This window comes from Ambystoma mexicanum, chromosome 6q (assembly GCF_040938575.1).
Source record: "Ambystoma mexicanum isolate Mex_15411 chromosome 6q, UKY_AmexF1_1, whole genome shotgun sequence".
Lineage (NCBI taxonomy): Eukaryota > Metazoa > Chordata > Amphibia > Caudata > Ambystomatidae > Ambystoma > Ambystoma mexicanum.
This window is the reverse complement of record NC_090937.1, coordinates 1,024,890,650-1,024,906,515: the sequence shown is the minus strand read 5'-3', so window position 1 is coordinate 1,024,906,515 and position 15,866 is coordinate 1,024,890,650.

Here is a 15,866-nt window from a genome sequence, read left to right as displayed (position 1 = left end):
TTATTTCTTTTTTAGTTTCGTAATTATTTTGTCTTAGTTGCATTTTTATAATGCGCTTAAACACCCAGAGGTTTCTAAGCACGGACCTGGGGATCGAACCTGTGTTGCTTTATGTCGTCTTGATTCCATGGCACGCACGTTGCCGCTGAGCTATGCTCCCGGGATGCATTGTATTCCTAGAAGAGCTGTACATGTACTGTGTAGCAAATAGTCATACCTGTAGTCTGTGTTCATGCATGTGGATGTGCATGAATCTGCAATTAGAAATCGTGTGGAGTTTTATAGTAGTTGTTGCTGTAGGTCCTTTGCAGTCACAGCCAAATTGTACTGAGAGTGATCAATAGTACATCTAAAGTGCTGATCTGTGTTGATAGAGTTAGATGTAGAGTTCTTGGATGTGATTGGTGGATGATTGTGTGAATGCTTAACAGTAGCCAATGAGGAAATGGTGCAGAGAGTGAAGTGGAAAGAGTAGAATGGCTGCCCCAGTGTTATGCGCTCCGTGGTCACTGCAGTTGTACGAGGACAGGGCATGCCACATCCGGGGTTTCTCAGCAAGTCCAGCATGGAAAAGGGACTGTAGGGATCAGCCAATCAGATGTTGAGGTTGTGGTTTGTGTTGAAAGAGGCTGTGTGTAGTGAAGATGGCAGAGTTGGAGAAAGTCAGGGTGTTGGTGCTCAGAGATATGTTTGTTGATAGTTTGGAGCAGTATGCTAAATGTAGAAATATGGCAAAGAATTTTGATGTAAATGGAGTGGAGGTTGTGTGGAGTACTGTGCCTGGTTTTCATTTGCAGGCAATTTTGGGAGTGTGTTATGATATGGCTAGGCTCAATAGTCGTGATGTAGTTGTTCTGCACTGAGTTGCTGTTCATTTGGGCTCTGTCAGTGTCCCTACTTTGTTGCAAGAGCTGCAAAACTTGGTTCAGGTAATCATGAAAGTCCTTCCAAATGCCAAGGTTATTTTTTCTGCGTTGTTGCCTATGGCAGTATAGCACAATAGTTCTGTTGTTTGTCCTCAGCAAAATGTTGCTAGGTGTTCAATTAACCAAGACATGTTTGCTTTTATGATTAGAGCTGGGATGATCTTTTGCAATAATGACAACATTGAATCTGGTAATGTTGTTTACTTTAAAGCATAGGGTATTTCTTTAACTTTCATGGGAAATACCATGCTGTTTTGGAATATAAGGATAGCTTTGGAGAAACTAATGTGAAGATATTTGGAGGAAAATAAGAAAGAAAACCCCACAAAATACAAAATAAAAGTTGTTTCTGAAGCTTCTTAAAAAAATACCAAAAAAGGCTCCTTTCAGAGCTAACCTCAAAGGGGAAATGGGCGACACTATTTAAATTTTCGTTCCCCACTCTCAGATTTTTCAATTTATCCGCAGACAATGCGGTTGTCCGCGGGCAATGCCTATTACATATGGGGATTTTGGGGTGGAGAGGTATGAAAATGAGACTGAGCAGAGCAAGGGATTGGTTAATAAGGTTTCCTTGGTGTGTTGTGTAAGGAGAGAGTTTGTCAGTAGGTCTTTTTCCGGAGAGAAGAGCAGCTAGCTATGGCTGTGTGTTTCAGAAAGTTGATTGTTTGGATTTTGGGAGATTCGTGGATACATTGGTTGGAGGTGCATGCAGATCGTTGTGGAGTGGCTGCACATCTTGGATTCTCTCATGTGGAAGTGCACTGGCATGGAGTGTGTGGAATAAAGTGGGTGGATTTGGTATCTCTCTGTGCTTCTTTGGTGACACAGTGTCATCCAGGCATTATTATTATTTATTGTGGAGGGAAAGAAGGACTTGGGAAAGTCATGGGCATGTATCCAAACCTCAGAGTAATTTTTTCCTGTATTGCGCAGAGACAAACGTGGTTGCATTCTTTTTCATTTGGTCGACAAGTGGAGAAAGCAAGGCACAATCTCAACATGGTTGTTTGTGCCTTTTTGAGAGATGTTGGTATGTCCTCTTTTCAGAATGAAAACATTATTTTTTGTAGCACACACATTTTTCGCAGAAATGGAGTACATCTTAATTATGCAGCTAATCAGATTTTTTTTGCGAAATATACAAAATGCATAGCAAACTTTTTTGGAATTACAGCAATCCATTTTGCAGTAGGTGTTGAGCATATGAAGTTTTTGAAACGCAAAAAAACACCACAAAAAGGCTATTTTCAGAGCCACTACTTCCCCCTATAGAAAAGTGCAATGTTTCTGATAGGGCAGCGCCCCCAAAAAATAAATGTTCATGGACTGTCCGCGGACTTCTAAAAATTGCACAGGCCCCTGCAATAGTTATTTGTCACTTCTATTTTTAAACTGTGAAAGGCGGCTCTGAAAAGAGCATTTCTTTTTTGTTTTGGTTTTTGTTGTGTTATATTTCTTTTTGTTTTTTTAAATATGACACACAAGGAAAGGAGGGGAAAGGGTGTAAGGAAGGGACACCAACCAAGCGGATAAGAAAGGGAAGGTGGAGAGAGGAATATGTAGGGTGGGCTGTATTGAGGTAGGTCGCAGACCTTCTCATGATCCTTGACCGCAGTCTCGAATGCACTCCGGAGGTTCTCCCACCTGCAGAGTACTGTGTCGCAGTATTGTGTTGCACAATATTGTGACCCTCGAAAGGTAAGGGTCAACAGCATCATGAATGGCTTGCGAGGCATCGGGAGGGATGCACTGTCCCACAGGAGTGCCTTTTGTGGTGACAGGAGCAGAAACGGAGGATGCTGAAAAGGAACTCAACCTACTACGTTTATCGCAAGGTACAACCTTACGAATAGCCCCACCGTGGAATGACTTTAGTTGTCGCTTCATTGATGTAGTGCCAAAGCTATACGAACCAGGCTTGCCACGACTCAGCACCATGTGGCACCGAGTGCAGATCACCTTGTTCGCATGAGCTTTTGCCTTTCCATCAATGGTGGTAAATAGCCACCACACCCAAGACTCACAATGAGTGCTAGTATTAGGGACTTGCACTACCTCATCCCCTTCATCCTCTTCATCCCTCTCCTCTGTATCCTCGTGCATGTTCCCCTCTGCAGGCCCTGGGGATGTGGTGGTGATGGAGGAGGTAGGGGTGCTGATGCCGAGGCAGTAGCAGCAGAAGCAATTTGGGATGCTATCTGGAAGGTTAATAACCAGGAACCAGGAACCAAGAACAGCATCCTGCACAATTGTCCTGTTGTGGACACCCACGCTGTTCGCGGACACATCGAACACCAAGAAAGGGCTCCAAAAGTTCCAAAAAGTATGTAGATCAGTATGTAGATCAGCAGGGACATTGTCTAGGACATGTGCAATGGTGAACCTTTACTGTAAAATACATTGGATTGCTCAAAAAAGCACTTATTAAATGTGCGGGGGCCTGGACAGTGTCCGCAATTAAGAAAACACGCTCAGCGTGGGTGCGGTCACATGATGACGTCTCGGACACATTTACGAATGGGGCGGCTGTCTGCAGAACACCAAATACACAGGGACGGTTGTGTGCATGGGCGTGGATGTTCTACGGACAGTGTTCGGGTCCCCAAACTATTTCAATGTGCGACACACATGCTGCGGACAGGTGTGGACAGGCGCAATGTTCGTAGGACCCAAGTGTATGATGCACATGTGCGCTGGTGTTCTACGAACAGTGTTGAAGGCACAGAATAAAATAAATGTGCGTCAACAGTAAAAACAGGTATATTGTCCTTAGGACACCAGCATTTTGGTTAATTACGGACAAGCGGACATCTTGTGTGTTCTAAGGACACCTCCATTTTAATTACAACAGTATGGACAGGTATAGTGTCCTTAGGACACCCCCATTTTTGTTAATCGAGGAAAACCCGGACAGCTGCACTGTCCGCGGACACCATAATTGCTTTTTTTTGAAAAAAAATAAGACACAGGCATATACAAAGAACACACATAAAAAGATATTATTGTTTAACAGTATAAAAATTACGAAAGATAGGGGGAAGCAGAAACTGAAACAAATACAGGGGAATTAGGGGTTTGGACACGATGTATGGGAGGGTAGGAAGGGATGGAAGTCTCATTCTAACATTTTTCTTGTTGGGGAGGGTTTGGGGATAGTTGGCTGGGACATGGAGAGGGGGAACAGGTACATGTGGGACAGTGATATTTAATCTTTTCTTTAATGTGGTCCTCAATAAACTGTTTTAGAAGATTGACATTTTTCATTAACATATCCATTTTTAGTTCCATTCATTTCAGAGGATCTTCTAATGTCTCTCATGGTATATTATACTTATTGTCTGTATGGTCTTCTAAGAAAATGTGTTAACTACACATAAAGTAATGATTATTAATTGGCTTATATAGAGAAATGTTTTGTCTAGCATTAGTATCACTGTCTTCACTCATTTCATCTCATAGGAAATTTTCTTCCAGCCATTCCAAAGTACTGGACATTTCTGTGTAAAAAAGAAATCATATTAATTTTAGTGTACGTAATACAGAAATGTATAAATATATGAAATAAATATTGTGTACTTACTAGTTTCTTTCAAACTTTTGCTGTGTAGGTGTGCTCTTTCTTTTTGCTGCACAGTTTCTGTGAGGTAATTTTGTTGGAGGCATATTTATTTTGTTTTGGTATATTCCATTATATTGGAAACGCTATTTCAGTGGATGGTTGGTGTCTTACATATACAGTTTCAACTTCTTATTTATTATTAAATGTAATGTATTTATGTGGTGCTTTTTGAACATGTTTGGTGTTTTTATTTTATGATACAATAATGTAAGACACCCCTGAGTTTTTGGATAGTGTTGATGGTAACCACGTCCGTCTACTTTGATGTCCTGGGTGTTAGTCTTAGCAATGTATGGTGGTGGTGCGAGTTACCATAACTGGTGAATTTCAAGGGTATTTCGGTTTTACTTGGAACCATAACGTTCCTTTAACAATGTTTTTTTTTTACTGAATTTCATAGATTTCAAGTAGCGCAACTTAACCATAACGTCCTTTAACAATGTTTTTTTACTGAATATATATAAATATATATATATATATATATATATATATATATATATATATATATATATATATATATATATATATATATTCCGTTTGTTTAACTGAAAATATATATATATTCAGTAAAAAAACTTTGTTAAAGGACGTTATGGTTAAGTTGTGCTACTAAAAACCTATGAAATTCAGCAAAAAAACTTTGTTAAAGGGACGTTATGGTTCCAAGTAAAACCAAAAAACCCTTGAAATTCACCAGTTATGGTAGTTAAGCAAACATAACTCGCGCCATCACTGTGCACTGCTAAGACTAACACCCAGGACATCAAAGATGATATCACAAATGTTAATGTCAAAATGTGGATGTCCTAAGGACACTACACCTCTCCGTACCATTCGCAACGAAGATGGAACTGTTCTTAGAACACAAAAGCTGTCTGGGATGTCCGTAAATCCACAAAATGGAAGTGTCCTAAGGACACTATACCTCTTTGCACTGTTTGTAACCAAGATGTAACTGTTCTTAGAACACAACAGCTGTCTGGGGTGTCCGTAAATCAACAAAATGAAGGTGTCCTAAGGACACTATACCTGTCTGTACCGTTTGCAACCAAGATGGGACTGTCCATAGAACAGGCGCGGTGTCCAGGATGTCTGTAGTCAAACAAAATGGAGGTGTCCTAAGGACACTATACCTGGTTGTACAGTCTGCAGAACATCTACGCACATGTGCACCATACCCATAAGTCCTGCGAACATTGCACCTGTCTGTAACTGTCCGTCTCACTTGTGTCACATTTTTAATTAGATCAGGACCCGAATGCTGTCCGTAGAACACACGCGCACATGCGCACAACCGCTCCTGCACATTTGCTGTCCTGTGGACACCCGTTCCCTTCGCGGATGTGTTCCCAACGTCATCATGTGACTGCATACACGCTGAGCATGTGTAACTATTTAAAATAACTTATTCAGACAATCCAAATGATTTTATAGTAAAGAATCACCATTTCACATGTCCCAGACAATAGCCCTGGCTTTCCACATATTTTTTCTAACTTTTTGAACGCTTTTGAGTGTTTGATATGTTCTCGAGGCGCACCCCTCCACCCCTATAAAAAGCCACACCCCAGAGCTGATCTTCATTGTACTTCTGGCTATTGCAGATTGACTTTTGCTGCCTTTAGTGCTCTAGCTGAAATGACCTCATCAACCCTAATGGTATCCATGGCTGCTATTGCAACATCAGCCTCAGCACCACCCCCAAACCCCCCACCACCACCACCTCCCCAAGAGCCTGCAGAGGGTAACACCTGTGTAGATGTAGAGCACGAGGATGAAGAGGATGAAGAGAATGAGGTGGAGGAACGCCCTACTACCAGCACTCACCGGGAGTCTTGGCTGTGGCAGTTGTTTACCATTTATGGTAACGTACCAAAAGCATGTGCGGACAAGGTCACCTGTAACCAGTGCAAATTAGTGCTGAGTCGTGGGAGACGTGGTGCATACAGCTTTGGTATGACATTCATGAAACAACACCTAACTTTGTTCCACAGTGCGAACATTCGCAAGGTTGTACCTTGTGATGAACGTAGTAGGTTACCTTTCGAGGGTCACAATATTGTGTATATACTGTGACGCAGTATTCTGCAGGGAGGAGAGTCTTTGAAGTGCTTTCGAGACTACGTGAACGGACCACCAGAAGACCTGCTACCTACCTAAATAAGGCCCACCCTACATCTTCCTCTCTCCACCTGCCCTTTCTTATCCCCATGGTTGGTGTCCCTTCCTTACCCTCCTTTCCCCTCCTCTCCTAGTGTGTTGTGTGTAAAAAAGCCAAAAAAATATAAAACAACAAAAATCCCCCCCCAAAAAAGGCTCTTTTCAGAGCCACCTTTCTCAGTTTAAAAATAGAACTATCAAATAAACAATGCAGGTCCTTGTGCATTGTTTAAAAGTCTGCGGACAGTCTTAGGACAGATAACATTTTGGGATGTTGCCCTAGCAAAACCAATGCACTTTTCTCTGGGAGTAAGTGGTGGCTATGAAATTAGCCTTTTGGTGGTGCTTTGTGTGTTTGAAAAACTTGTATTCATCACCATCTAAAGCAAAATAGATTACTATAATTCCAAAAAAGGGCGCACTGCATTTTGCACATTTCTAAGTAAAATCTGATTGCCAGCATATGTAAGATGGACTCCATCTCTGCGAAAAATGAACGTGCTACGGAACATAATATTTTCATTGGGAAAAGAGGACATGCCAACATCTCTTAGAAAGGCACAAACAGCTTTATTGACATTGCGCCTTGCTTTCTCCATTTGTGGACCAAATGAAGAAGAACGCGGCCACATTTGTCTTTGCGCAATACGAGAATAAATTACTTGGGAATTTGGAAACATGTCCATGACCTTCTCAAGTCCTTCCCAAATTGCAAAGAAATTCCAGACACATGTCCTAAACTGTTCCCTCCAAAATTAATTATAATTATGTCAGGATGACGCTCTGTTTGTAAAGTGGCACAGAATGGTACCAAGTCCAGCCATTTCGTTCCACACACTCCATGCCAGTACACTTACACATGAGGGAATCCAAGATCTGCAGACACACCACAACATTCTGCATGCACTTCGAACCAATGTATCCATGAGTCTCCCAAAATCCAGATAATCTGTTTTCGAAAAAACACACAGCCATAGCTATCTGTTCTTCTCTAAGGAAAAAGTCGTCCTCACTAAATCTCTCCTTACAAAACACACCCACTAAACATTACTCACCAATCCCTAACTCCGCTCATTCTCATTTGCATGCCTCTCCACCCCAGAATGCCCGTATGTAATACGCGCTGTCCGCAGACTACCGCCATGTCCGCGGACATGTAGAAGATCTGAGCATGGTGAATGTACATTTAAATAGTGTTTCCCATTTCCCCTTTAACGTGGGCTCTGAAAAGGGCATTTTTTTGTTTTTTTGGGGGTTTTTTCTTCTTATTTTACAACTAAAATCTTCACATAACCTGTTCCAAAGCAACCCCTACATTCCAAAAGAACATGGCATTTCCCAAAAAAGATAAAGAAACACCATCTGCTTCAAAATAAGCAGCATTACTCAAAATATTATTCTCATTGTTACAGAGAAACATACCAGCTCTTAGCATGAACGCACGCATGCCTCGATTGATTGCACACCTAGCAATGTTTTGCTGAGGACAAAACACAGAACTGTTGTCCCATATTGCTCTAGGTATTAATCCAGAAAAAAAAAATGTTTGCATTTGGAAGAATGTTGATTACTGCTTGAACCAACTGTTCCAAATCTGCCAACAAAGTATGGGAACTCATGTAGCCCAAATGGAAAGCACCATAGTGCAAAACTACCACATGGGGACTGTTCATCCCACGCATATCTCTACAAACTTGGAGAATTGCCTCTGCATTGCAGTCAGTCACAGTGCTCCACACCACCTCCACTCCTCTAACATCGAAATTGTTTGCCACATGCCTGCATTGAGAATACTGCTGTAAACCATGGACAAACATACTCCGAGCACCAACAAACTGACTTTCTGCACCTCTGCCATCTTCACTGCACACACTCTCTTTCTACACAAATCAACAACGTCAACATCTGATTGGCTGATCCCTACATTCCCCTTTCCATGCTGGATTTACTGGAAAACCCAGTATGTGGCACGCCCTACCCGCGTACAGCTGCGGTGTCCGCACGGCATGTAACTCTTAGCCAGCCCTTCTACCCTTTCCACATCACTCTCAGTTCCATTCCCTCATTGAATACAGCTAAGCAGTCACACAACCATCCCCCAATCACATCCAAGACCTCTACATCTAACCCCATCATCAGACTTCTGCACTTCAAATGCACTATTGATCACTCTGGATACAAGTCTCATATCACTATTTTTTACTGTCTGCCGCATAATCTATACATACATGCCAACTCTCCCAATTTATGCACGAGACTCGATTTTTAATTGAAAAATATCACAATTCTTTACTGTCTCCCGCCTAAATTAATGCTAATCCCAATGCAATCGTATGAGAAAAATAAATGTTCCCGATTGCTGTGGTGAAATCTCCCTTTCAGGTGCTCCCGATTGTTCGCATGTCTAATTATAATATGAAATTATTCAATTCAAATTTTCCCCATCTACTATTATCACTTCCAAACCTCTCTGCTATCTACAACACAGCTGTAAAATTCTACTCATTTGCGAAGCATGTTGAACTAACATACTGTAAATAACATATAAAGGCTGCACATAGTGAAATGAAATGCATGCATACACTATGTTCAGATATCAACCAAGAATACTACCACAAAAACATAAAAATCAACGTGTACATTAACATCAGTGCTATAAACACACAAAATTACTAACTTCTTCCTTTTACAATTTCAGTGAAGACCACTCTCCTGAAAATCAGCAGCATCTAAACTACAAACTACTTATCCGAAGAAACCTGCTCATTCCACAAAAAATTCTTATTGCTCCTCAAAGACACTGTGTGGTTCATTGATGTAATTTGCGCACCAGAAAAAACATCGATTTCTGAACCATTCGGCCCAGAAATTCCCATTTATTAAACACAGATTAGCAGGCAGAATGGCACACAAATCCCTGTTTTTTTGCAACACAAATAACATACTCAACCCTTAGAATGTTAGTACTACAAAACAAAGAACTGTTATAATTTTACACCATTACGTTTACTATTAATGCTTCTCCTCACCACTAGCTCACTTTCTACTCTCATCTGAACCACAGAATAGCCTTCCCAACTCAATGCAACTGCCCAATGCACATTCACACACCACCACATACATCTTCCCCATCAAACTCATACATGCATGCCCACAGCACAAATACATTGCAAAACAGACCAACCCATACCTTTTTTTTTTTCAACAGACCCCAAAGAATGCCTACCAAAAAGCATGTCTGTAGAAAGCAACGCAGAAATTGATCAACTGAGAATAAACGTGTCCAAAATAAGCATCCATCTCTATCAGAGTTTGTACAAAATGTTCAAACAAAACAGCTAATGCAGTCATTTAGTGAAACAAAAGAAGCCTCTAGTGCAGAAACTTTGCCTCCTCTATCAAAATATAAAACGAAACAGAAAGTGATTAACAAGAATTCAGCTACCACTACTGCTAACACTGCTCCTATAAATCTTGATGTAGTGGCAATTAACCATACCAAAAAAAGTATTTTAGCAAAAATGTTCCAACAAAGATTCCTTCAAAATCTTATAAAAACAGGAGCGAAATCAGGCACAAACCTTAAAACCTACCGTAGAAATTTAATCCTAGAAGCTCTCGTAGACAGTGCAATCCTTCTCAAAAGGAAGTTATTTATTTTAGTTTTAAACAGGATGAAACCATTAACAAAACTAAGCACTAAACTACAAAAAAAGTCTCAATAAACGCAATGTCAACAAAAACAACTTCTTAAATATCTGTGGAGGTGAATGGAGTCACACCACGACCACGACCACAGAACCATATTTGATTGAAGAAGTATACAAACAAAACCAAACAAACACAATTGCCATCCATAGCAGTGGACGAGGTTATGACAAAATTAATAATACCATCATGGAACAAGAAACACTGCTTACAAAAATATCCCTAGAAAACTCAGAATTACCTCTCCATTCTACTGAACCAGAACTTCCAGTATACAAATGGCTGTGGACGTCAATGTGTAACATTCCCAACAAATCTTTCAAATCTTTACGCCAGTTCCTCGATCAGTATGTGAAAGGTAAAGACAAAATCAAAATGAAAGTGCTGCAAAATATGGATAACTGCCCAGTGCGCAAATACACAGGACAACAAGGACATTCATTAGCCTGCATTTCAGGACCTATTTGCAAAAGCACCTTCCATGATATCAAAATGATATCAACACATCATTCAACTGCAAGAGATCTAGTCTATAAACTGTACTATGCTACCAGTCCTGCTTTAGAACTAGCCAATTTAAATAACACTCTTCTGTATGGTACTCCAAAAGACCTACAAGAAGAAATCGACCGTATACAGAGAAAATATTTTGGAAGTGAAAGCCACTTACAAAATGCAATAGTTTGAGAACAGACTAGCAACAATTCTGCACATGGCAACCTTCTACTACACACATACAAAAAAGAAATACTAAAATTTAAAAGTACATCCGCTGAAGTACCAAACCATGGGCCTCATTATGACCCAGGCGGTAGGGGGTTAACAGCGCCGTAAAAGGTGGCAGCGCTGTTAACCCCTTACTGCCTAATTACGAGGTTCCTTTGTTGGTCCCCACCTTGGTTTTACCAGCTATTAAGGAAGGAACCTGCAAAGGGACTTTCGAGGTAATTACGGTACCGCAATTTGTGGTATCGTAATTACCGCCTTCCCCATTCCCATTGAGCCCTATGGGGCAAAAATGGGAATGGGGAAGGGCCAATGGCGAATGGGGATTTACCGCCCCGCCAACCTTGGAATGTGGTGGTAATTCCGCCATCCACCATGGCGCAATAGGTAAAATACTGGCATCAACCATGGCGCTAATAGCGCCATGGTTAACGCCTGGGTCATAATGACCCCCCATGTGTGTGTGTGTTGCCACAGAACATTTTACAAAAGTAACACGAAAGCTATAGACGTAACATACAAAATAGAAGTCAATGAAGATTCAAAATGGTTTGAATTAGATCTCTTCCTTTTAGCAGAGAACAAATACGAAATAAGTGACCCCTTAATACTTTGCAGTTACTGCACTACAAAACTTTACAACCAAACTCCTTCACGTGCTATCACAAATAACTTGGAATTATTTCCACTACCAAAACCCCTGCAACAACCCAATTTGTATGATAGCATCATAATTCAAACAGCGCACCCATTTCAAGCAATAATACACCTTCAACCAAAACAGCAAAATTACCTCCCTCTGAATTGGTGAAAGGCATTCGTGGCAAACTAGTTTATTTACGATTAGATCTGACAGAAAATGTGCACACTCTAGGAGTGCAACGTCCAATAGAGCAATCTTTAATTGTCTTGGTAAATGGTGTACCAACAAAAGACAACAAATGTTGGCAACAACTCATGCACTTACATAAAGTTAGTCAAGCCTTGCAATATCTAAAAGACAATAATGAATACTACAAAGAAATAAATATTGAAGAAAACTTAAGGGAAACAACTGAAATAATTCAAGACTCACCAGAAACTGGTCAATTTGAACTTCTGAATCCTGCTGCAGTATCCAATATTATACATACATATACATTTCATCCATTGCACTCTAATGACAGCATAGATGATGCACTAGAAATGTACCAAATGCGACAAACCAATGGTTCACCAATGAGCATATGGGAAAAAAGTATAGAAGCACATGCTTTTCCTGTACTATTTCCTACTGGCAAAGGAGGACGGTACGATGATAGATCCACTCAGATAACAGCATCAGAATACCGCTCATTGCGAATGTATTCTGAAGATCCCAGATTTAGACAAAATGTGGATACATATTCCACCTACTCTTTGAAGTGAACTAGCAACCCAATCTTATGGAGTTGCACACATATTGAAATCAGGAACCCACTTTCAAAATATGTCAGCTACGCAATTAATACAAAAAGTGCAAGAAAAAAATGAAGTTTTACAATCAAGCATTACAAGTCTGTTAGCAAACATGTGTGGTATGAAAGAATACTGGTTCTGACATCACAGAGATGTACGTTGTATGATCAGAAACCTTGGACCACCCACTTGGTGTGTTACATTAAGTTGTGCAGAATATGCATGGGAAGATACACATGATTTCGTACGTATATCAAACAAAAACAAAACAAACATAGATATACTAACACCTGGAGACCTTTGCTCTCTACATCCTGTTAATGTTTCAAGATATTTCCAACATTGTTTCAGTGCTATGCTACACTTTATTTGTAATAAAACTGTTCCTGCCCTCAGAGAAGTGCAACACTTCTTTTGGAGTAAAGAGTACCAAGCCAGTGGAGCACCACATATCCACATGCTTTTATGGATTAAAGATGCTCCTAAATATGGTCAGGACAGTGATGTCACTGTTTTGCAGTTCATCCAAAAATATGTCACTTGTGAAATCCCTTCACAAACAAGACATAGTGACCTTTATGCACAAATTGTAAAATTTAAAAGACACAAATGTGGCAAATATTGTCTTTGCAAATATGAAAACAAAGGGAAATACTAGAGCAAATGCCGCTTTGGGTTCCCTAGACTAGTTACAGAAACAGGTGAAGTGAACAACTTCATGTCTTCAGTTAGACATAGTGTTAAAGGTAAATCACCTAAGAACACGTATTACATAAAAAGAACAGAAGAATCAAAATATATCAATTATTACAATGCAATCATTGCCCTCTTATGGAATGCAAACATAGATATGCAGTATATTGCAGACAATTTCACTGCAGTTGCACAATATGTTACAGCCTACTTAACACAAGCAGAAAAAACAGAGCTTCAAGACCTCTGAATGACCTATCATCACACAAAAAACTATCTCAGAAATTGTACAGCTTAGGCATAAAAATACTCTTTCATAGAGAATGTAGTGCCTACAAAGCTGCAGATCGTTTAACCGGTACTGCTTTTTATGGAAAATCTGAAAATATAGTATGGCTAAGTCTTGGACCTGCTAAATCTAGAAAAAGAGTTCTCAAATCATAGGAGGACATGGAAACAAAAGTCAAAAATGAGCCCAACAGCCAAGACATTTTGAAAAACAATGCACTAGACACATACTACCGAACAGGAGTACCACTTGGGAAAATATGTGTCTATACCACATAGCCCAAATCTTTGCATACAAAAATAATATAAAACCTGATGAAAACCAAGGTAGATATAGAGTGACAGATTGTGAAGGCATTTTAGTGAAACTTACCAAACGAAGCTTAAATAATCATATCAAATTGTCACTAAAAGCTCCTCAACAGAAAGAACTATATTACATGTCCCTGCTACAACTTCTTAAACCATGGAGAAAAGAACAAGAGACACTAGATAACTATGACTGCTGTGAAGAGGCTTTCAAAGCAAATGAACCCATTATCACCGATGTGAACTTTACGCAGTACAAAACAATGTTGCACAATGAACAGCAACACGAAGAAGAACTCCAGGCCCAACTAGATAAGGACACTTCTGATAGTAGTCAACCTTCTGTAACAGGAAGTCAAGAACCACTGGGACAGCCACTAATAGCAAACGTGGCAGAATTAGCTATGACAGAAGTAGAAAACACCATGTGTCACTATGACGAAGTTACAGAAGACTTAACTGTACTACAATCAAAACTTAACCAAGACCAGTGCACCATGTTTGAAGAAGTAACAAAAAAAATGCACATGGTGTACAACACGAAAATAAAGAATGTACCTGACAAAATTACAAACCTATATTGCCATACGTAAGTGTTGAAGCTGGTTCAGGCAAAACATTCTTTATCAAAATCATCAGCAAGTTCCTTCAACAATTCACAAACAACAAACTGTCAGCTGTTGTAACTGCCCCCACAGGTTTAGCCGCCTACAACATAGGCGGTGTCACTTTACACTGATTACTACTATTTCCAGTAGAAAACCAAAACAAATTAGACTATTACAAACTTTCTACAGAAGCTGCAATGGAAGTATGCAGAGTGTTAAAACAAATGAAAATGCTACTAATAGATGAAGTGAGCATGGTCTCCAACCTAATGTTGGCTTTGATTCTCCTCAGATTGCAAGAAGTACGTAAAACTACGAAGAACTCTTTGGAGGCAAACACATTATTGTTTTCGGAGATCTTCATCAATTGACACCAGTGAAACGTGAACCTATTTTTAAAACCTTAGGACACAAACTCTACCGTAAAACTGTTGGCAGCATGGGAAATGACAACCATTGGCAACATTTCCAATGCAGAGAATTAACAGAAAACATGTGCCAATCAGCAGACCTCACCTACGTCAACATTTTAAAAAGTATTAGAGTTGGTGTACTATCTCAAGAAGCACAAGCAATATTAAAAACCCAGCACATCCATGCACTTTATGGCGATAACTCATGTGCTACTGATGTTATGGAACAATTAGCGCACAAAAATGTCAATTGTATGGCCTTAATGCCAACTCTTGCAAGTTGTTCCAAATTCAATGAAACAATGTTGAAAAAAGAAAAGCAACCAATAATTGAAATTTGCTCCACAGACAAACTGGACGTACATGGTATGACACTACCCATGTGTCATTATGCCACAACAAGACTAAATAACCCACTAAAAAAACTGATCCCTCTTTCTCAAACTCTAAACAAAACACAACCACATCTATACAGCACAACAAACTGCACGCAAATCACTGCACAGCAACATCGAAACATACGACACATAGCTTTGCACAGCAGTACATGACAACTACCAACCAAAAACCACACCTATGCTCAGAGAATGTTTTAAACCAAACTGGAGCTTCCAACAACACATCACAGCTCACTTGCGTTTTTACTGCTCAGTCCTACTACCTTACCTTACCTTCTTGCTTTTCAGATCCACCACGCACCAGAGGAAAACTCAGCTGGTGATAGCTCAAGGTATGAATAATATTTAACATAACATAACATACATTATTGTAATTGTCAGACATGTCATTTATGAGTGTGCATTGGATTAATGTTCACCTTTGCTTTGCAACCCTGGTGACTCAAAGTTGAATAAAGGTTTGTTAAATTGAACTGAATTTATTCAAAAATTCCTCTAGAAAACACCGAAACTCGTTTGACACAGAAAGAGTGCCATTGTCACTCAGCAACTTTCACAGGACACCTTCTCTTCAAAAA